Source organism: Poecilia reticulata, chromosome 18 (assembly GCF_904066995.2).
Source record: "Poecilia reticulata chromosome 18, P_reticulata-male-v2, whole genome shotgun sequence".
Classification (NCBI taxonomy): domain Eukaryota; kingdom Metazoa; phylum Chordata; class Actinopteri; order Cyprinodontiformes; family Poeciliidae; genus Poecilia; species Poecilia reticulata.
In genome coordinates this window covers 6,915,829-6,928,480 of record NC_088847.1, presented here as the reverse complement: position 1 = coordinate 6,928,480, position 12,652 = coordinate 6,915,829, and the positions used below count along the sequence as shown (strand labels likewise).

At 41.1% G+C, this 12,652-nt stretch overlaps 1 long non-coding RNA gene across 1 annotated transcript; it reads left to right on the top strand.

The window, feature by feature from the left end:
- Positions 1 to 628: 628 nt before the first annotated feature.
- On the top strand, positions 629 to 12,135 carry LOC145548834 (uncharacterized). The gene is made up of 2 exons (XR_014084823.1): positions 629 to 1,150; positions 2,630 to 12,135. It is a non-coding gene; the product is annotated as an uncharacterized LOC145548834 (long non-coding RNA).
- Positions 12,136 to 12,652: the final 517 nt, after the last annotated feature.

Genomic DNA, 12,652 nt, shown 5'->3' with positions numbered 1-12,652 from the left:
ATTATAATGGACATTTATCACTGAAACTGGAAGGCATCTCAAATATCCAAAATGAATAAACAAAATGACAAAAATAAAATGAATTTTGAAGTCTTTGTAAATAAAATTTTCCTTCAAAAAAAGGTTTAGCTGAGACCAAAGTACCAACCTGAAAGCTTTTGTAGAAAGAAAGAGAAATAAAAAGAGAAGTGATAAATCATGCCAATGGAAATTATTGAATTTGTTTTAATTGATCATGAGCAAGGAGCTCGGTTCATTGTGCGCGTTGAAGCGGACACGCAGCGGCACAAGCTGACGCCGCCGCATGCGCAGCGTGTCGCAGCGCCTCGTGCATCTCTGGATCTTTGCAACTCCGTGCGGATCACGCGCGCCGCTCTCCCAGGCTAATCTGTTGCTAAGAGATGAGTGTGTTTTCTGGTAACCACGTTCCACAAAGTTCCATAAAGTAAACGTCTGAGAGAGAGCAGAAGAAATCCTATGTTTTTTGAACAACAACAATTTTTTGTCGCTAATCTGTTGCTTAGAGATGAGTGTGTTTACTGGTAACCAAGTGCCACGAAGTGAACTTCAGATATTTACTTTAGCGTAATTTGCCAACGGTAAATGTCTTGTATCTAATCAGGTAAGCGTTATTTCAAAAGAGCTTTTGTTTTATAAACTACTTGTTATTAATTTGATTTTAAGAGATAAGCGGGTTTTTTCTGGTAACGAACTGCCACGAAGTATAAATCGAGATTTTTACTTTTGTGTTGAATGTGTGTTTAATATAGCCTATTTGCCATTAATGACAAAAAAATTACTTTTCTGCAAAATTGACCAACTGCACAATTCTTGTTAGTGTAAAATAAGTGGTATTTCAAAAGAGCGGGAGAAACATTATATTTTTTTATCAATAATGTTTTGTTGCTACGCTGTTAATCTGTTGCTTAGAGATGATCGCGTTTTCTGGTAACCAAGTTCCACAAAGTTCCATAAAGTAAACTGAGAGATAGCAGAAGAAATCCTATGTTTTTTGAACAACAACAATTTTTTGTCGCTGATCTGTTGCTTAGAGATGAGTGTGTTTACTGGTAACCAAGTGCCACGAAGTGAACTTCAGATATTTACTTTAGCGTAATTTGCCAACGGTAAATGTCTTGTATCTAATCAGGTAAGTTATTTCAAAAGAGCTTTTGTTTTATAAACTACTTGTTATTTATTTGGTTTTAAGAGAGAAGCGGGGTTTTTTCTGGTAACGAACTGCCACGAAGTGTAAATAGAGATTTTTAGTTTTGTGTTGAATGTGTGTTTAATATAGCCTATTTGCCATTAATGACAAAAGAAAATTAATTTTCTGCAAAATTGACCCAACTGCACAATTCTTGTTAGTGTAAAATAAGTGGTATTTCAAAAGAGCGGGAGAAACATTATATTTTTTTATCAATAAGAATTTTTTGTTGCTACGCTGTTAATCTGTTGCTTAGAGATGATCGCGTTTTCTGGTAACCAAGGTCCACAAAGTTCCATAAAGTAAATGTCTGAGAGATAGCAGAAGAAATCCTATGTTTTTTGAACAATAACAATTTTTTGTTGCTAATCTGTTGCTAAGAGATGAGTGTGTTTACTGGTAACCAAGTGACACGAAGTGAACAAAAAGCAGAGCACAAACATTTCTAATGTAACTATTGCCCACATTAAAAGTAGGCTTTTTCCTAAAATAAGCTTTTTAGCTATTTTGTTTATTTATTAACCATGTTTAGCACACTGAATGGGGGAAGTCAATGTAAGACAACATGCTAGCCCACATGCCACTGGCTGCATTTAGGCTAATATTACCATTATTCGATCTTGATATTGCCTAATGTTTTGTGATACCAAGTATAGGCTACAGAACAAAGACAGAAATATTTACAGAAAGAGATGTTTAAGCAGAATAATTGCAAAGGCAGAAATGAGAAAAAAAAAACACAATTTATCTTAACTCCTAGAACTGGCTTTAATTCTTGAGTTAAAGGAATTCTATTAAAAAACAGAAAGACCCGCTTTACAAGCAGACTTAAAATGTTCCTTTCTGTGAGCATCCAATGTATCATCTGATATTGTTCGGACAGGTTCAGATCTGATATCACTTGCCTTGTTAAATGTGCTGTTCCTAAGTTCTCTGACGAGGCCCAGAAATTTGATAACGAGTCAGATTTCTAAGTTTTAAAATGTTATCAGAAAGGTAGAAAGTTTGCAAATTATTTTCCTTACACTTTACAGTTATGCAGCACTTTGTGTTGATCTGAAGTAATCATCTTTGTTGTAAAATATCTTGGAATTTGTGGCTGCAGCATTGCAAATGCTAGAAATAGTTATGGGATGTGAGCACTTCTGCACATCATGGTGCTTGTTAGAGAGCCCTAAATATTGTATGTTTATGTTATTTCCCTCAGTTACTCAACATATACTGTTACAGAAACTCACAGTTTCAGTGTTGGGGTCACATTGTATTTGGGAAACGTTTGATAGTTGTGCACATAAGAAAAAAATAATGTAGTTTACTGCTCGGTGAAATGCTAGTTAAAATCAAACCTACTTAGAGATACTCAGACAATGTGTATATATATTTATTCATATTTATATAAATTCCCTTCTCACCCTTCCGCAGGTGGACTCTTTCATCCTCTGAACTCGGGTCCTCTACCAGAGGCCTGGGAGCTTGAGGGTTCTGCGCAGTATCTTGGCTGTGCCTAGAACCTGACATTTCTGGACTGAGATGTCTGATGCTGTTCCTGGGATCTGTTTTAGCCACTGCTCCAGTTTGGGGATGACTGCCACGAGGGCCCCGATGACCACAGGCACTACCACAGGTCCCTGCGCTCCTCGGCCCTGTAGACGCAGGGTGAATCCTAGCAACCTGCGGCCTCTTTGCCGGGAGCACCGGATGCCACCTGATGATGTAGACCCGCCGATTTCTGCCAGGATCAGTTTGGTAAATGCCAGGTCGCTGACAAATAAAACTTTCGTCATTAGGGATTTCTTTTCCTCTTATTGATTGGATGTTTTATTAACAGAATCATGGACAAGTGGTTTGGTGACTCCAGCATTTTTAATGAACTTGTACCGCGGTACTGCGGCTATTTTAATGCTCCAAGGATGTCAGGGTCCGGTGGAGGTATAGTGACTGTTTTTAAAAGCAATTTTACTTGTAAACAGTTGCCTCTGGCCTCGTTTAGTAGCTTTGAGATCACCCTATTTGAACTTGGCAGCTCTCACACTGTGCTGTGTGCGGCGGTCTATCGGCCACCGAAGTACAACAAAAACTTTATAAATGACTTTTCTGATTTCCTGGCTGATATTATGCCAAGGTATGACAGAGTTCTCATTGTTGGTGATTTTAATATTCATGTCTGTCGTCCTACTTCACCTATGGCTCAGTCATTTCTTAATGTAACCGATTCTTTTAATTTTGTGCAGTCTGACTGGTGCTATCCATGAGCATGGTCACAGTCTTGATCTGGTTTTATCTTATGTTTTACCAGTTTGTAATTTAGTGATTGGTGACTCATTATTTTCAGACCATATGCCTGTTTTATTTGAGATAATGGCTGTCCTGTGCTAAAGCTAAAGCATGCACTGCAGCTCGGTTCTATCGTGTTCTTAACCCTTCTACTGCTGGTCAGTTTTCTTCTGTTTTTAATCCATTTATTGGTGTATAAAGTGCTTCATAAATAAAGTTGGTATGGGATGGTATGGTACTGTGGTCTTCACCTTCCAGGCCTTTTCCAGGTCCTCTCTGAGGCCCTGGTATTTCTGCAATTTCTCGTGCTCCTTTTTCCTGATGTTGTAGTCACTTGGTATTGCTACATCCACCACAACGGCTTTCCTCTGTTGTTTATCCACCACCACAATGTCCGGTTGGTTCGTCATTACCATCTTGTCTGTCTGGATCTGGAAGTCCCACAGGATCTTAGCTTGGTTATTCTCCACCACCTTTGGGGGTGTTCCCCACTTTGATCTTCCAGTCCATATTCTGGAGATGTTTCTGTACACTATGCCCGCCACTTGGTTATGTCATTCCATGTATGCTTTCCCTGCCAGCATCTTGCACCCTGCTGTTATGTGCTGGACTGTCTCAGGGGCCTCCTTGCACAACCTACACCTTGGGTCTTGTCTGGTGTGGTAGATCTGAGCCTCTATTGCTCTGGTGTTTAGGGCCTGTTCCTGTGCAGCCAGGATGAGAGTCTCTGCTGTCCTTGAGTCCAGCTTTTTCCAGCCATTGGTAGGATTTCCTGATATCAGCCACTTCAGTTATTTGTCGGTGGTACATCCCATGTAGGGGCTTCTCCTCCCATCATGGTACCTCCAGCACCTCATCCTCTGTTCCCCCATTGTCTGAGACATTTATTGAGCACATCGTCTGTTGAGGTCTTGTCCTTGGTGTATTTATGGATCTTGGATGTTTCATCCTGGACAGTGGCTCTCATACTCACTAGTCCTCTGCCTCTTTCCTTGCGGCTAGTCTCAGGGTGCTGGATTTGGGGTGGGACCCTCCATGCATGGTTAGTAGGTTCTGAGTCTTAACATCCGTGGTGTTCATCTCCTCCTTTGGCCAGCTAATTATTTATTTATGTATTTATTTTTATTTATAACAGACAGAAAAGACAATCAAGAAAGAAAAAAATAAAATAGAATGAAACAGACTAGACAAATAAGAGGTAAAACAAATTATGCCCAAGTGACATGCAAATTTTATATTTTCTATTTGAAAAGGAGCAGAAGATGTAATATCTTATAATGTCCTGCCCCTTTCATACTTATCAATTTATAATCAATTAACTGTCAAAACATCAAAACGAGACAACTTGTTTCCATTTTACATGACATTTAAAGATGTCTCATTATTTTAAAAGTATTTATATCATCAATAGTATTTACAGACTTTAAAACAGTCATCTTATAGAACATTTTGCAATAAGCTCCCTTTTAATCAGTTTTTTAAGCTGGTTTATATTTTTTTTGAACTCATCATTCAATCCATTCTATACATCTACTCCACGCACCGATAAAGAAAAACTGCATGGTTGTTCTAATACATTGTTTTTTAAAATGTCCATCACCTTTTAAATTATAACTTCCCTCTCTGTCACAAAACATTTTCTGTATATTGGGTGGAAGTTGCTGATTTCTGACCTTAGACATGAATTGTACAGTTTTAATATTTCGGTATTCTGGGACCTTGTTGCTCTGCTTGGGTTCCCCAAGGTTCAGTTTTGGGCCCACTCCTCTTTTTACTGTACATACACCCAATAGGTTTTATTTTAAATCGCCACAGTAAAGGATTCCAAAAAGGTTTGGTTCCCTCAATTTAGAAAACTCAAGGAATCACCTGCCTTATTTACCTTCCTTGTTCCTCATTTAGTCAGAATGCTGGATTTGGGGTGGAGCCCTCCATGCATGGTTAGTAGTTTCAGAGTCTTAACATCTGTGGTGTTTATCTCCTCCTTTGGCCAACTAGCTATTCCTGCAGGGTCTCTGATTACTGGTAAGGCGTAGCTGTTTATTGCACTGATCTTGTTCTTGCCATTGAGCTGGCTTCTCAGGACTTGCCTTTTTCGTTGGAGGTATTTGGCTGTGACTCCTTTCCTTGTGACCTCATCATTCAGGTTGCCATTTGCTTGTGGTATTCCCAGGTACTTGTAACTGTCCTCAATGTCTGCTATTGTTCCTTCTGGGAGTGAGACCCCTTCTGTGTGGACGACCTTCCCTCCATCCGACCACACTTCTCTAGTCCGAATGACATCCCAATGTCAGTGCTGTAGATCCTGGTGGTGTGTATTAGTGAGTCGATCTCTCGCTCGCTCTTGGCGTACAGCTTAATGTCATCCATGTAGAGGAGTGTTAGGGTTACATTAATGGTGGCCCCATTCTTGAGTCGGTATCCGTAGCCAGTCTTGTTGGTGATTTGGCTGAGGGGGTTCAGATGCAGAACAGCAGTGGACACTTGTGCAAGTGGTTTGCAGTTTGCATTATATATAAATAAAAAAATAAAATAAAAAAACAAAACAAAACTGCAACTGCTAACCAATTGTGCAAGTGGTTTGCAGTATATATTTAAAAAAAATAAAATAAATAAATAAATAAAAAAACTGCCCTGAGACAGACTGGCGACCTGTCCAGGGTGTACCCCGCCTCTCGCCAGGAACGTTAGCTGGAGATGGGCACCAGCACCCCTTCTCAACCCCACGAAGGGACAAGGGTGTAAGAAAATGGATGGATGGATAAAAAACTGCAACTGCAAACCAATTGTGCAGTTTGCAGTATATATATTAAAAAATAAATAAATTAAAAAACCTGCAACTGCAAACCACTTGCACAAGTGTTAATCAAATGGGGCAGAAATCAAAAACTCTGGAAAGAATCATAATTCTTTCCAGGAAACTCTCTGCCCCCACTGCTGTTCTGCATAGGTCTGAATCCCCTCAGCCAAATCATCAACGCGAGCCATCCCGTCCTTCCAAACAGACTCCAGGATGGTGACTCATGGGATCCTCCCAGTCAGAGCCGTCATGCACTCCCGCGACATCTGCCCCCGACCCGGAGTCGGTGAGGTACCTTCTGTGGGAGTGTAGCGCTGCTGTGGACCTGTGGGCAAAGGCCGGCTCCTTGCAATTCCCATACTTGCCAGCAAGGGAAGTCCTCGACACGCAGCTAGTGCTGCACGGGGTGAGCCACCGGAAAACATAAAAAAGGGCCTCATAGAGATGTGGCTCACCCTAGCCACCATATGGACCTCCAGAAACCTGCTGGTAAGCAGGCGCAGGCAGATGCCCACCCAAGTTTCTGTGATCCGAATGGTGGCAAAAAAAAGAACATACAGAGCTACAGGTGGCACGCCTGTAGCTCAAGGACACAGGCACAAAGAAGAATCGCCTGCGCCTCTTTGGACGAAGGAGCCGGCGCTCCACGGACAGAGGTCCCAGCAGCGGCGGCCTGGCTCTCCGGGTGAGGCAGGTGGGAAGGAGCAATGAGGGAGGAAAGCCCCTCTGAGCACCATCACTGTTTGGAAGAACGGGATGGCTCCAAACTTCAACCAGACTGGCCACGGATACTGACTCAAGAATGCAGGCACCAAAAGTCTCCTCCTCTACATGGATGGCATCAAGCTGTACGCCAAGAGCGAGCGAGACATCGACTCACTGATCCGCACCATCAGGACCTACAGCACTGACATTGGGATGTCATTCGGACTAGAGAACTGTGGCGGATGGAGGGAACGTCATCCACACAGAAGGGGTCTCACTCCCAGAAGGAACAATAGCAGACATTGAGGACAGTTACAAGTACCTGGGAATACCACAAGCAAATGGCAACCTGAATGAGGTCACAAGGAAAGGAGCCACAGCCAAATATGAGGAGGTACCCAAAAGTTTCCAGAATGATGCTGCTGCACGCGCAGTTTTCGTAGTACACGATTCTGCCTCTAGGTTAGCGGTTCTCAACGTGGGCGGTACCGCCCCCCAGGGGGGCGTTCAGAAGACGGCAGGGGCGCTGGCGGACATTTTTTCAAAAGGGGGGCGCTGGGATGCCTTTTAGGGCGTTTAGTCGAAGGTAAACTTTACACCTTAAATGCACAACAATGCCAGTTTAGACTTTGAGCAACTTGGTAAAACTGTATTGTGTAACATTAAAACATGCTTGGCTGCAGCTGTATTGATGGCAGCTCTTCTTCTATTCAGTGTTTGTAGCTTCTGTTAGCTTCTTGGCGCAGCTCCGTCCTTCTTCTACTGCTACTGCTAGCTAAAATCACGATACCCTCGCTGTGTATCCCTCTGAAAAATGAACCCATTTAAATAAAGAAATCAAGAAATCCCTCCATGGGTGATACCACAATAGAGAGCGTTTATTTTATAGCCTTAACACCAGAGCTGTAAGTGGTCCGGTATGAAACTGGTGTGATAGAACAACACAGCACTTTTAAATTTCAATAATCAGAATGCAGTATAGCCTATATGTGCTGCATCGCTTTTCCGCATCGATACGCTTCCCGACCGCCGAGCACTTTAGGGGCTTAAAAAAAAGACGTGCACATTGCGCAAAACTCTGAAACAGGAGAAGCGGGACATAAAACGGAGGGACGAACTAGATGTGAATTATGGCATAAAAACAGAGAATCCGACGCTGAACATTGAAAAAAATCAACACATGATGTGAAACACATGACGATTAGACGGCGCAGCAGGTGATGAGTGAAAATTACTGACGGTGAGCGTCAATAAATGATAAAATAAATCTAGCAACAGGAAAAAAACTAAAGTGGACATAGCAATAAACCAAGAGAGGACGATACTAATCAAAGGAAACTAAATGGAAATGAATGAAGAACAAAATGCAAGAATAAACTAAGAAACTAAAGTAAATACAGAGGAATAAACTGGTATGGCAAGACCTTTCGAGCAATAATTAATACAGAGGACTGTATGGCAAGAATAAACAGACACTATTTCCAGATAAAGGTAAAATATTGTTGAAATGTCATGGGTTTGTTGAGACCACATCTAGTACTGAGAATAAATATATCTTACATACCATAACAGTAAAGAACTGATCACTTATTTATGTTTTTAATTAGCTTTGATATATTTATTTCTTCAATATTAATTTTCATGTCAGTGTTAATGTCATGAGGCTGACGACTCCATGACACTTTCAATTTGACTCATTAGGATTTGATTAAGAACCAGATTTGTTCTTTGTAATTTCTGTCCAGTAAAACTATTAATCTATAAATCAATAGTCAAGTCTATATAAAGATATAATCCATGTTTCTGTCTCATATTTGTATGGCATTAAAAGGACCTGGAACTTTTGTTTCTCCACTGAAAGCTCTGGTTTGCACAATAAATGCCATGTGGGTGAAGTTTTATGGTTGATACTCTGATGTCAGATTCTCCTGAAGGCAGCACAGAGCTGCACCACCAGAAACTGACAAACACTGATGTAGTTACAGTTCTATCCATGTTTTAATGTTGCAGAGCTCAGTTGTTTTGCAAATAGTTCAAAGTTTAAACTGGCATTGCTGTACATCTTTTATCTGGTCATTTTGTGCAAGATTTAACAACTAGAAAACGGCACAAAATAAGAATTTTTTTCCCACTCTGATTGGCTGCTGTTAGGCCTACAAATTTTAACTTGAATGTTCATTGCATTTTTCGTAGACGCTTGTGAAAATAATTTCTATTCCCATGACTTTTTTGTTCTCTGGGAAATTATTTTTGATGATAAATACAGAAACAAGCATAAAAATCAAAACATCTACAATAGTGATAGTAATATTAATGATAAAATAATAGTCAGTGCAAAGTAGCCTGCAAATTCTTTGGTGGGGGGCGGTGAGGGACCTGGATAAAGGCTAGGGGGGCGCTGGCTTGAAAAATGTTGAGAAACACTGCTTTAGGTATTTGTTCAACCACGCCTTCTCAATCAGTGTGCCAAGCAGCGTTGATGTGGAAGGTTTCATCTACCCGCAGTGAATTTTGTTGTAAGAGCTGTTTTGTCCAGCCGTCGTTTTTCTTCATGGAGAAGTTCGCGTGGCTGAAGCTTTGCTTCCTGCTCAGGAAAAAAGCATCGGAAACTGTTCAAATGTTAAAGACCGCTTACAAGGATGACGCTATGTGTCAAGCTCAAGTTTACTCATGGTTCACCCGCTTTAAAAATGGTGAAATGTCAATTGATGATCAACCGCTTTTTTCCGAAGCAGGAAGCAAAACTTCACAGATGCGCTTTTTTTTTTTTTTGCTTCCTGCTCCGGAAGCAAAAAAACTTCCTGGAACGGTTTCCGATTCTTTTTTCCCGAGCAGGAAGCAAAGCTTCAGCCGCGCGCTGCTCATAGTACTTGTCCTTGAAGGGAAGGAGATGTACTACTAAAACGACTGCTGGACAAAACAGCTCTTACAAGAAAATTCACTGCGGGTAGATGAAACCTTCCACATCAACGCTGCTTGGCACACTGATTGAGAAGGCGTGGTTGAACAAATACCTAGCGGCAGAATCGTGTACTACAAAAACTGCGCGTGCAGCAGCGTCATTCTGGAAACTTTTGGGCACCCCCTCGTACCTCCAACGAATAAGGCAAGTCCTGAGAAGCCAGCTTAATGGCAAGAACAAGATCCGTGCGATAAACAGCTACTCACCAGAGTAGGGCTGTTCTAAAAGATTATTTTAGTAATCGAGTAATCTATAGATTTTTCTTACGATTAATCGAGTAATGGATAAAAATAATTATGAAATAAAATATTGGTAAATCTTCCATAACACCAGTGTTACTATCGGATATCAACATCAGTCTATTTTTTCCACATTTGTGCTTCCCTACCAGTTACTTTTTTGTAGACCGGGGGAGCAATACGGGATATTTACAGCTCCTCCATTCAGAAACTCATCTACCAGCCATGTTCCGCCTCCCGTTTGTTCAGACCGGGATGATATAAGTTTATTGTGCGGTTCGTCCGTAAAGCTGCTCTTACCCTGTAAGCATCAACCCTTAGCCGCCCGCCGTGTTCCGTGTTCAGTCTCTCCGCTCACCTGTATAAATCCTCCTCAGCTTCTTCCCGCCGTTCAACCAGCAGCTCCGGAGCAGAAAGGCTGCCGAACTCCCGGCATCATTTTAAGGATGTTTATTGGTCCCACAAAAACGATGAAAACCCGGAATTATCACCAATCAGTAAAATCCCCGCGGGCCGAACTTGAAGATTGGACGTTATGCCGCTAACACGTAGCTTCCGTCAATAACTCAGGGGCGGAAGTCAGAGCTTCGCGCAACGCAAATAATGTTCCGGCTGAAACACGGTGCGCTAAATGATAAAACATAAATTAACAAAGCTTCGAGGCAGGTTAATTTTCCTCGAGGAATTTTAATAATTGAGGGACTCGAATCACTCGAGGAATCGTTTCAGCCCTACACCAGAGTAATCAGAGACCCTGCAGGAATAATCAGCTGGCCAAAGGAGGAGATGAAGACCACCGATGTTAAGACACTCGGAAACTACTGACCATGCATGGAGGGCTCCACCCCAAATCTAGCATTCTGACTAAACACGAGTCATAGGGAAGGTAAATAAGGCAGGTGATTCCTTGAGTTTTCTAAATTGAGGGAACCAAACCTTTTTGGAATCCTAAAGACCTTTATTGGAAATAACAAACTGTTCCACAAACAGGACCCATAATACTGGATGGATAATAAATAACTAAACGTAAAATCACGTAAAATGTTAAAATAAGATTCATAAATATATATGTATAGAAAACAACAAGGAAAATGACAAAACAAACCCTAATTGATTTCTATTTGCTTTTTCTCTTTCTCTCTGTCTGAGCCTCGCGCGGTGCAGCTGACCTCTGACCTCAACTCTTCCCATCTGTCCTCCCATGGACCAGATGATGTCCCTCCTACAAAACCAGCCGATGAAAACGATCGAGAAGATCTGGAGGATCAAGAAGACAGAAAAGACCTCCATCACCTCCAGGGGACAACTGTCAGTCTCCTGTTGGGCATTTGGACTGAAAACTGTGTGAGACTGAGCTTTAACAACCTCCGCTGGTCTGCTGTACCAAGTATCAAGTACTTCAACTTTTGACACCAAAGAGGACAATGTCCAGAGCAACAGCTAGTTTAGATGTTTCTGAAAGGCTCTCCACTCAAAGAACTATTGCTGGTCCACTGCCGAGTGACCGAAGCAGAGAGTGAAGATTTATACTTTTATGACAGGAGGTAACAAACCCTCCTGAGCAGACGATCAGTGTTCCTGCTTCTACGCTTTACCTGCTTTCCAGATGGAAAATCTGCGCTTTCTTGTTGGGTTTTGAACGGACACTTATCTATACCTTCACTAATGTAATTTTTTTTTTGTTTTGTTGGGTTTTCTAGAAAACACATGAAATTGGGTAGCTTAATTATGATCATTCTTAGTTGTTTGACTCCAAAGGATGTTTAAGAGTTTAAAAATTCATTCTTCTAGACATAAGAGAAGTCAATTTAAAATTAACTTTAATGTGTGTAAAAGACTTATGTGTTGTTTCTGCCTGGCAGAGCTTTCCATCCAGAATTGCTTCATGATTGATTGTCCTACTCTGTATTGTGCATAATTCATAAATAAACCTGATTGAGTGATTTTACCTGAACAGCGCTTGGTAAGTTTTTTTCCACAACAATGGACAAAAACATTAAAGGCTCTCAAGTAAAAAGCGTGGCAGTTTTAGCTAATGTTAGACCCATGAGCCAATGCTAACATTAGCATATTAGCCTGCAAAGACTTTTATGCGTCATCTTTTCAAAGAAAAATTAACCTGTAACCATATATGCGAGTAGTAAAGGCATACATGGCACATGAAAATATACTGAAGACGAATAACTCACCTTTAAAGAAGCTCTGTTTCTTCCAGTGGAAGCTTCCCGCACTTTACTGCGCACCGCTGAGCTGAAGCATTCACTCCAGTGACAAAAATAGTCAAATCCAGTTTACTCAAAATAACGTAGTCTTGTACTTTTCTCAGGCCAAACATGTACATTGCTCACATTACTTGAGTTGAATAAACAATTTAGTGAGACTTGAGTAAAGCATACAAACCTAATTTAAGTAAGAATAGGTATTGCCTTTTAGAGTGTTCTAGGCAAGGGCGTAGGAACGAGTCT